This window comes from Pogoniulus pusillus, chromosome 31 (assembly GCF_015220805.1).
Source record: "Pogoniulus pusillus isolate bPogPus1 chromosome 31, bPogPus1.pri, whole genome shotgun sequence".
NCBI lineage: Eukaryota > Metazoa > Chordata > Aves > Piciformes > Lybiidae > Pogoniulus > Pogoniulus pusillus.
In genome coordinates this window covers 13,990,923-14,001,323 of record NC_087294.1, presented here as the reverse complement: position 1 = coordinate 14,001,323, position 10,401 = coordinate 13,990,923, and the positions used below count along the sequence as shown (strand labels likewise).

Sequence of the window (10,401 nt, the reverse complement as noted above, 5' to 3'; positions counted from 1 at the left end):
AGGCAAGGCAAAATGAGCTGCCAGAAAGCTGACCACAGCTCTCTCGCCCCTCCAGACCGCGCTGAGTAATGCAGGATTCACAACCTGGGGAGGAAAACTAAAAATAGGCTGAACAGGGAAAGAAATACATCCCTTCTATTTCTGAGTCAAACCTAAAAATTAAAACAGCTATAATTATCAACCCTACTTTAATTAAAACCAGCTCCTCACCATCTGGTGTTATTTGTGGGAATTTGGAGATCCACTATTTCACATCACTTGTCTCCCCTTAACAAATCGTGTTAGAGACTGCATCTCTCCACCACAACAGTGATGCAACTGATCTTCTTGCAAATGATATTTCCTTCCACTCCACAGAAATACATTTTCCCTCATAACAGGGCAGAATGATCACTTTTTTTCCCCCTCCATCAGAAATGGATTTAAAATTAAGACTTGCGCCGTCGATAAAAAAGTAATTCACAGAAGTAGAAAGATGGGGGGGGGGGGGGCAACATCCATCTATCTATCCAGCCAACTATCCACCCAGTTACCTATCTATCCAGCCATCCAATCATCAGTCAGTCTATCTATCTATCTATCTATCTATCTATCTATCTATCTATCTATCTATCTATCTATTTATCTTAACATACATCTATCTATCTATCTATCTATCTATCTATCTATCTATCTATCTATCTATCTATCTATTTATCTTAACATCTATCTATCTATCTATCTATCTATCTATCTATCTATCTATCTATCTATCTTAACATCTAAATATCTATCTATCTATCTTTCCATCTATCTATCTATTTATCTTTCCATCTAAATATCTATCTATCCATCCATCCATCCAATCATCTATCTATCTATCTATCTATCTATCTATCTATCTATCTATCTATCTATCCATCCATCCAATCATCTGTCCATCCATCCATTTATCTATCTATCCATCCATCCATCCAATTATCTACCTATCTATCTATCCATCCAGCTATCCATCCTTCCATCCAATCATCTATCTATCTATCTATCTATCTATCTATCTATCTATCTATCTATCTGTCTGTCTGTCTGTCTTTCCATCTAATTATCTATCCATCCATGCATCAATCCAATTATTTATCTATCTCTCCATCCATCCAATCACCCATCTATTTATCCATCCATCCAATCATCTATGTATCTATCTATCTATCCATCTATCTATCTATCCATCCATCCATCCATCCATCCATCTACCTATCCATCCATCTGACTCACAGCAGTGTGTTAGGGCAGCAGAGCTGGTACAATCTAGGATGCAAGCTCCCCTCTTACAGGAAAGATTTGGAGGTGCTGGAGTGAGTCCAGAGAAGGGCCAGGAGGATGCTCAGAGGACTGCAGCTGCTCTGCTGTGAGGACAGGCTGAGAGTGTTGAGCTTGTTCAGTTTGGAGAGAAGAAGGCTCCCAGGAGACCTTCTTGTGACCTTCCAGTATCTGAAGGGGACTACAAGAAAGCTGAGGAAGGACTTTTTAGGGCGTTGGGTAGTGAAAGGACTGGGGGGAATGGATCCAAGCTAGAGGAGGGGAGATTTAGATTAGATGTTAGGAAGAAATTCTTCAGCATGAGGGTGGTGAGAGACTGGCACAGGTCACCCAGGGAAGTGGTAGAAGCCTCCTTCCTGGGTGTTTTTAAGGCCAGGCTGGATGTGGCTGTGAGCAACCTGCTCTAGTGTGAGGTGTCCCTGCCCATGGCAGGGGGATTGGAACTGGCTGATCCTTGAGGTCTCTTCCAGTCTTGACAATTCTATGATTCTGAATTAAATGTGGAGATACCAAGTCTATCCCAACTTGCCTGCCAATCTGATGGATGATTTGGTTTAATCTCTTCCCCTTTTCCCAACTGAAGCAGAGTCTGTGCATGTCTGAGCTGTGGGTGGTTCTCCTGTTACACTTGCTCAGCATTTGGGTCAAGAGAGAGGAGCTCTTAGTAGCCTTTTCAGGACAGCATTGTGAAAATGAGCAATGGCAAAACATTAAAGACCAAACACATCATCCAGACTGGATGGAGAGAGAAAGGAAGGGCTGCAATGGGGGAAAAAAAAGTGGAGGGGAAAAAAAGTCCTCCCTAAACCTCACAGGTTTTTCAGAGCACGTTTCCACCCACAGTTTTGGCATGCCATCACCTGGGGCAAGTTAGTCCATACCTGTTTGCAAGCTCCTGAAAATAAATGCAGGGAGTTCCCTGAAAATAGAGGCAGGGACACTCACTAAGGCATCCCCCGAGGCTTGGAGACCTTCCCCGCAGCAAAGCGCTCCTTAGTAACAGCAGCACTTAGGAAACGTATGGGGAAGTGTCTTCATGTTTAGCTCGTTCCATGTTAGCTTCTATGCAGGAATCTTGGCTGGTCTAAGTTTCCTGGGGCTGCTTGGCAAGCAGGATGCTTCCACCTCTCTTTCCCTTCTGCAGCACCCAGGCTTTTCCCTCCCCAGCCCGGGCTCTGCTCTGGAGAGCTCCCTTATTCCAGTGGGCACAGTTCTACAGCAGCTCTGTTTCTCTGACAAACAACTTGCAAAGCTTCACCCTCTCTCTGCCCGTGGGTATTTATAGACTGGCACACAGCAGCAGCAGCAGCCAGGCTATCCTGTTTGGTGCTTTGGTGAGCAAACCCAGCGCAGATGAGTTCCGTTGTTCAGCTGATGCTGGACCCTGCCCTACCGGCAGCCTAAAGCCGCTGATGCTCTCGGGGCAGGAGCCGCTTGGCAGCCCAAGTGAGCCAAGCAGAGGGGCACGAAGGAGCCCAAGCACGAGATGCTGAGATGTATGCAGGGAATGCAACATGACAAACTGCTAGGGCTGGTTAAATTGGGACTTAGTTAATTATAGCCATTTAAATTGGGTTCTGACTCAGATTTTGATTTCATAGTGGCAAGATGACAGCCTGGAGAAGGTGTTTGCAAATGGCTGACTCAGAGGATGATGATCAGCACCACGGTGCCTTCTGCCTCTGCTAGTACTATGTGTTTGTAGAAGTGATGTTAGAAGGTGACAGTTGCCAGTTCAGCTCCACCCCTTGATCTGCTCACCAGAGATTATGAAGCCTTGGAAAGAGAAAGTGAGCAAGTGGAGGAAGGAGCATATTAATTGGGTGAGTACAAAATGGCAATCCATCATGTTTCTTGGTGCTCTGTCCTCTTCTTTCCACATGGAATGCTGATTTTCCAGATTTTTCTGTAGGCACCCAGCTGCTTCCCACTTGAGTCAATGAAATGGATTCCGAGGGAAGAACAACTCTTTCCCAAATCCTCTCTGTGAGACAGAGCTGCAGAATTCCACCCAGTTCTCCAACTCCTGAGGCTGTGAGTGGGGGAGGCCACAGCCCCCTCGGTCCCCACTGAGAAGCCTTTGGGAGCACAGTGCCCTTGGTGGGACTGTAGGAGCCCGGAGCTCCTGGGATCCCTCTGGCAGAGCCCACAGGGGCTGCCAAAGGGATGGACACTCTGGGGAGAAAGCTGCTTGAGTGGACAGCTGCCAGACTTGCCTGAATTTCTGACCAGAATCTGCAAAGATGGAACACTGCTCGTGGGCTCACCAGCTGCTGACAGATCTCCTGTGTTGTCTGTCTTCTCCTAAAAGTGCTTTTGCCTTCTTTTTTTCCTTCTTCTTCCTCTTCTTCTCCTTCTCCTTCTTCTCCTCTTTCTCCTCCTCCTCCTCCTCCTCCTCTTCCTCCTCCTCCTCCTCCTCCTCCTCCTCCTCCTCCTCCTCCTCCTCCTCCTCCTCCTCCTCCTCCTCCTCCTCCTTCTCCTTCTCCTTCTCCTCCTTCTTCTCCTCTTCTCCTTCTCCTCCTCCTTGTCCTTCTCCTCCTTCTTCTCCCTCTTCTTCTCCTCTTCTCCTTCTCCTTCTCCTTCTCCTTCTCCTTCTCCTTCTCCTTCTCCTCCTTCTCCTTCCCTACCAGTTGTGCTTGAAGTCCTTTCATTCATGCTTTGATGCAAAAGGAGAATGCCCAAGCTCTCCTTGCCTGTGTCCTGACGGCACAGATGGCTCAGCTGGTCAAGCGGTAGCTGGAATCTGGCAGCCAATGTGACTCTAAGTTTCATGGCTGTTGTTTGTGAGCTACAAGAAGGGGGTCAAAAAATCCCACAGCAGCTGAAGAACGTAGCTAACTCTTGCTTTGAGCTTAGAAATCCTCATACCTGTGCATGGCTGAGGACTGAACGCTGAGTGGGAAGGATTTGTTGCAGACTACTTGCAACTGCCTCATTATCCAGGAAGTCATTTCTCAGCATCACTTCTCAGCTGGTCAAAGAAATAATGGAGAGCTCCTGAAAAAAAAAAATGACTGGTTTTGGACCTCTAACGCTGCCTCTCACCATTACTAGCCCTGGGAGACTAATCTATTCCACGAATTGCTGGGTTTCACCCATTGAATGGCTGAGAACAGATTGCGGTTTCCCCGGTCTATTTGTTATTCAAATGAGTTCAACAGATACCTTTTCTAATCTCTGACTCTGCGGATTGAAAGCAAATGTCCCCAGCACAGAGTTGCTGGGGCTCTGCTCAATCACATGGGCAGGAACTCTGTGCAAATGCCTCCCCCTGATTGCTTGTCGATGCGGACGCACAACCGAGGGTTCACAGGAGCTTGCTTAGTTCAGTGGTCAGCAGCAGGAAGAGAAGGAGCAATGGATGCAAACTGGAGCAGAGAAGGTTTCAGCTCAACAGGAGGAGAAACTTCTTTAGAGTGAGGGTGACAGAGCACTGGAGCAGGCTGCCCAGAGAGGTTGTGGAGTCTCCTTCTCTGGAGGCTTTCAGATCCCTCCTGGATGCATTCCTGTGTGGACTACCCTGAGTGATGCTGCCTTGGCAGGGAGGTTGGGCTGGATAATCTCTGGAGGTCCCTTCCAACCTCTAATGTTCTGTGATTCTGTAATATGTGGCTTCAAAACCTGTTTCTTCACACTTTAGTTTTTCCTTTCTTTTGTTTTTCCTTTCTTTAGTTTTTCCTTTCTTTTTTCTTCCATTCTTTAGTTTTTCCTTTCTTTTGTTTTTCCTTTCTTTAGTTTTTCCTTCCCCCCCCCCCATTCTTTAGTTTTTCCTTTCTTTTGTTTTTCCTTTCTTTTTTCCCCCATTCTTTAGTTTTTCCTTTCTTTTGTTTTTCCTTTTTTTCCCCATTCTTTAGTTTTTCCTTTCTTTTGTTTTTCCTTTCTTTTTTCCCCCATTCTTTAGTTTTTCCTTTCTTTTGTTTTTCCTTTTTTTCCCCATTCTTTAGTTTTTCCTTTCTTTTGTTTTTTCTTTTATTATTTTTCCTTTCTTTCATTTTCCCTTTCTTTAGTTTTTCCTTTTATTTGTTTTTCCTTTCTTTAGTTTTTTCCTTTCTTTTGTTTTTCTTTTCTTTAGTTTTTCCCTTCCCCCCCCCCCATTCTTTAGTTTTTCCTTTCTTTCATTTTTCCTTTCTTTTTTTCCCCATTCTTTAGTTTTTCCTTTCTTTTGTTTTTCCTTTCTTTAGTTTTTCATTTCTTTTTCTCCCATTCTTTAGTTTTTCCTTTCTTTTGTTTTTTCTTTCTTTAGTTTTTCCTTTCTTTAGTTTTTCCTTTCTTTTTTTCCCCCATTCTTTAGTTTTTCCTTTCTTTTGGTTTTTTTTCATTTATTATTTTTCCTTTCTTTCATTTTCCCTTTCTTCAGTTTTTCCTTTTATTTGTTTTTCCTTTCTTTAGTTTTTTCCTTTATTTTGTTTTCCCTTTCTTTTAGTTGTTTGGAGTTTTCTTTTGGGGTGTGTGTGTGTGTGTGTGTGTGGTTTGTTGATTTGTTTTCTTTTCAGCATTGAAAGTGTTCCTTGAACTGTCACAGGAGACGAGCACAAAGGAATTTAAGAGTGGCCAAACCAAACTTTGTTACTTCTTTTTTTGCCCCTGAAGAATATCTATGCACAGGCTGTGTCTGACACAGACAAGTGATTTGTGATAGGCTTGGCTTTAAATCTGCTGCCCTGCTCCTGGCTGTGCAAGCAAAGGATGAAGTATGAACATTGCCTTGGGAAGATCAGAGCCTAAGCTAAAGATGTCTGAGAACTTTCTGAATTATTCAGCTCTGACAATCACTATTTGGACACTGATGCTGAAAGAGCTAAGCCTGCTCTCCTTGCTTCCCTGTCCTCTAGACAACCTGGACCCTGGAATATTGACACTGCTCCCCTGTACAAACAAAACAGCACTGAGCATCCACAAGCACATGCACTCTGTGAGGGAACATACCCGAGAGACACCAGCCCTGCACAAGGGAACAGTCCTTCTGGCTTCCCTGGGGGCACCCAATGGCATTCTCCACAATGCCACTTACTTCACCAACAAATTCTTCTTATGGTTCTTCTTTTGTTTGTCTTGGTTTGGGTTTTGCCTTTTTTTATTTGTTTCAGAATAGCTTCTATTTTATTTATTTGATTGTTTATCTGTCTACCTACCTACCTACTTATCTGTCTATCTACCTGTCCTCGTATCTATCAATCTATCTACTTATCTACCTACCTACTTATCTGTCTATCTACCTATCTGCTTATCTATCATTCTATCTACTTATCAACCTACCTACTTATCTGGCTATCTACCTATCTGCTTATCCATCAATCTATCTACTTATCTACCTATCTACTTATCTACCTACCTACTTATCTATCTATCTCTCTCTCTATCTATCTATCTATCTATCTACCTATCCATCCATCCATTCATCCATCCATCCATCTACCTACTTGTCTATCTATCTATCTATCTATCTATCTATCTATCTATCTATCTATCTATCTGCCTATTTGCTTATCTATCAATCTATCTACTTATCTACCTGTCTACTTATCTACCTGTCTACTTATCTACCTACCTACTTATCTATCTATCTATCTATCTATCTATCTATCTATCTATCTATCTATCTATCTATCTACCTACCCATCCATCCATCCATCTATCCATCCATCCATCCACCTACTCATTTATCTATCTATCTATCTATCTATCTATCTATCTATCTATCTATCTATCTATCTGCCTATCTATCTACCTATCTACTTATCTACCTATCTACTTATCTACCTATCTACTTAGCTACCTACCTACTTATCTATCTATCTATCTATCTATCTATCTATCTATCTATCTATCTATCTATCTATCTATCTATCTATCTGCCTACCCATCCATCCATCCATCCATCCATCCATCCATCCATCCATCTACTTATCTATGTATCTACCTACCTATCTATCTATCTACCTACCTATCTGCTTATCTATCTACCATCTACCTACCTACCTGCTTATCTACCTATCTACCTACCTATCTATCTACCTATCTATTTATCTACCTACCTACCTACCTATCTATCTCCTTATCTATCTACCATCTACCTACCTACCTGCTTATCTACCTATCTACCTACCTATCTTTCTACCTATTTATCTACCTACCTACCTACCTACCTACCTACCTACCTGCTTATCTACCTATCTACCTACCTATCTTTCTACCTATCTATCTACCTACCTACCTACCTACCTACCTGCTTATCTACCTATCTACCTACCTATCTTTCTACCTATCTATTTATCTACCTACCTACCTACCTACCTACCTACCTACCTACCTACCTACCTATCTTTCTACCTATCTATTTATCTACCTACCTACCTACCTACCTACCTACCTACCTACCTACCTACCTACCTGCCTATCTTTCTACCTATCTATTTACCTACCTACCTACCTACCTACCTACCTACCTACCTACCTACCTGCTTATCTACCTATCTACCTACCTATCTTTCTACCTATCTATTTATCTACCTACCTACCTACCTACCTACCTACCTGCCTATCTTTCTACCTATCTATTTACCTACCTACCTACCTACCTACCTACCTACCTACCTACCTACCTACCTACCTATCTATCTCCTTATCTATCTACCATCTACCTACCTAGCAAGTTCTGAGCCCTCACTACAGTGAAGTGAGTGGAGGAGGCTTGGTGGCTCCAGGAGCTGAACCCTGCTCTGGAGAAGCAAGAGCAGATGGGTAGGAGGCAAGTGGGGAGGGAGTGGCAGGAAGGGCTGGCAGGTGCTGGTGCGAGGATGCTGGAGGGCACAGGCTGAGCTCTTGGTGCTTGTTGCACCTTCTCAGGGCCCATGGCCTGCAGCACAGTAGCTGTAAAAGCAGGCATTGTTTCAAAGCACTTACCCAGTCATGCTTAAAGGGCTTGTTCGTGTTTGCTAGAGGTTGGAAGCAAAACTGGGAGTAAAAATATAAGGCAAGCCCTGGGGGTAGATGTACTCTGTGAGAGGGTGTAATTTAGTCCTGCTGCTTCCCAGCTTTGCACCTGGTTAACTCTGGGTCAGCACGGAGCTGTCTAGTCAGCAGAGATTATTTGTGACCCCCAGACAAGAACATAACCTTTCTATCTTTAGACTCCACTGAAATGGCAATACCCTGATTATGGAATAGGTTTTTTTTCCCCCCCTGCTAATTAGAAATGCAGACTCCACAGGTCACTGGCAGTTCAGGCTATTCCCTTGGTGTAAGCAGATGTCTTCAAGATAAACCTGTACTGAACACATCAACAGCTCTGCACTATCTTCTATGCATTGGGAAGGGTAGGGGGAAAGAGAGGAAGAAAAGGAAAAGAGAGACAGCAGCTTGCCAAAGGCTGAAGAGCCAAATGGCTCCAGGAGCTGGGTATTAATTTAAGAACATTAAGTAAATAATTGCTTCTCAGGTTCTGGCTCCTGGGCTACCAATCTGTGTGCAGGGCTTATTGGGGAGCTGCAAACAGGGGGCATGGAAAAGGTGCTGCACAGCTTCTAAATCCTGGGGGCTCTGCTGGCTTTCTGCAGGCTGGACACAGCCTGAGGCTGCAGCTCCTCACCTGTGAGGACAGGCTGAGGGTGTTGGGGCTGTTCAGTCTGGAGAAGAGAAGGCTCCCAGGAGATCTTCTTGTGGCCTTCCAGTATCTGAAGGGGGCTACAAGAAAGCTGGAGAGGGACTTTTTAGAGTCTTGGGTAGTGATAGGACTGGGGGGAATGAATCCAAGCTGGAGAAGGGGAGATTTAGATTAGACATTAGGAAGAAGTTCTTCAGTATGAGAGTGGTGAGAGACTGGCACAGGTTGCCCAGGGATGTTTTAAGGCCAGGCTGGATGTGTCTCTGGGCAATCTGATCTAGTGGAAAGTGCCCCTGCTCATGGCAGGGGGGGGGAACTGGGTCACCTTTGAGGTCACTTCCAGCCCTGATAATTCTGTGATTCTATGGTCTGTACTCTGCTTCCAACCTGGAGAAGGTGGATGGAAGGACACATAACATACATTGCCCTGTACTCAGTACTGCTCAGGCCACACCTTGAGTGCTGTGTCCAGTTCTGGGATGCTCAATTCAAGAGAGATGTTGAGATACTGAAACATGTCCAGAGAAGGGCAACAAAGGTGGTGAGGGCCTGGAGCACAGCCCTGTGAGGAGAGGCTGAGGGAGCTGGGGGTGTGCAGCCTGCAGCAGAGGAGGCTCAGGGCAGAGCTCATTGCTGTCTGCAGCTACCTGCAGGGAGGCTGTAGCCAGGGGGGATTGGGCTCTTCTTGCAGGCAAGCAGCAACAGAACAAGGGGACAGAGCCTCAAGCTGTGCCAGGGGTTGGGCTCTTCTGCCAGGCAACCAGCAACAGAACAAGGGGACACAGCCTCAAGTTGTGCCAGGACAGGTACTACAGGGTGAATGTTAGGAGGAAGTTGCTGGCAGAGAGAGTGATTGGCATTGGAATGGGCTGCCCAGGGAGGTGGTGGAGTGGCTGTGGCTGGAGGTGTTGAAGCCAAGCCTGGCTGGGGCACTTAGTGCCATGGTCTGGTTGGTTGGCCAGGGCTGGGTGCCAGGTTGGACTGGCTGAGCTTGGAGGTCTCTTTCAAACTGGTTGGAAGGGGCTGGAGTCCAACCCCCCTGCCAGAGCAGGATCACCTACACACAGGTCACAGAGGGACACATCCAGACAGGGCTGGAAAGGCTCCAGAGGAGACTCCACAACCTCTCTGGGCAGCCTGTGCCAGGGCTCTGGGACCCTTACAGTAAAGAAGCTCTTTACTTCTACTCATTGTTCTTGCTATAATTATCTCTTGCATAGCAAAGGTCTCCCTCCCAGAGACAACCAGGCCTGTTTCCTGGAGAAGTTACCTCCCTCCCACCTCCCATCAATCTCTGTACCAACCACTGTGCTTCAGCTGGTACACACCATGCACCCCTGCATCCCATGACCCTCCTGGGAGGAGAGCTGCTGGCACTGGGGTTGTCAGGGGAGAAGCAGGACGATTTGCTCTATTTCCCTGAGCAGCTACAACAGCTGTAGCAGTCCAGACCTGTGTCCTTGCTCTCCCCAAACCCAGCAAATGCCTTGTTCTGTTGG

At 45.4% G+C, this 10,401-nt stretch overlaps 1 long non-coding RNA gene across 1 annotated transcript in view; it reads left to right on the top strand.

Moving 5' to 3' along the window:
* Nucleotides 1-2,698: 2,698 nt before the first annotated feature.
* LOC135189204 (uncharacterized) overlaps nt 2,699-10,401 on the top strand; it is an 84,632-nt gene continuing 76,929 nt past the window's right edge. Inside the window, exon 1 of the long non-coding RNA XR_010307965.1 lies at nt 2,699-3,122. This is a non-coding gene — a long non-coding RNA (uncharacterized LOC135189204). The remainder of the gene's footprint in view (nt 3,123-10,401) is intronic.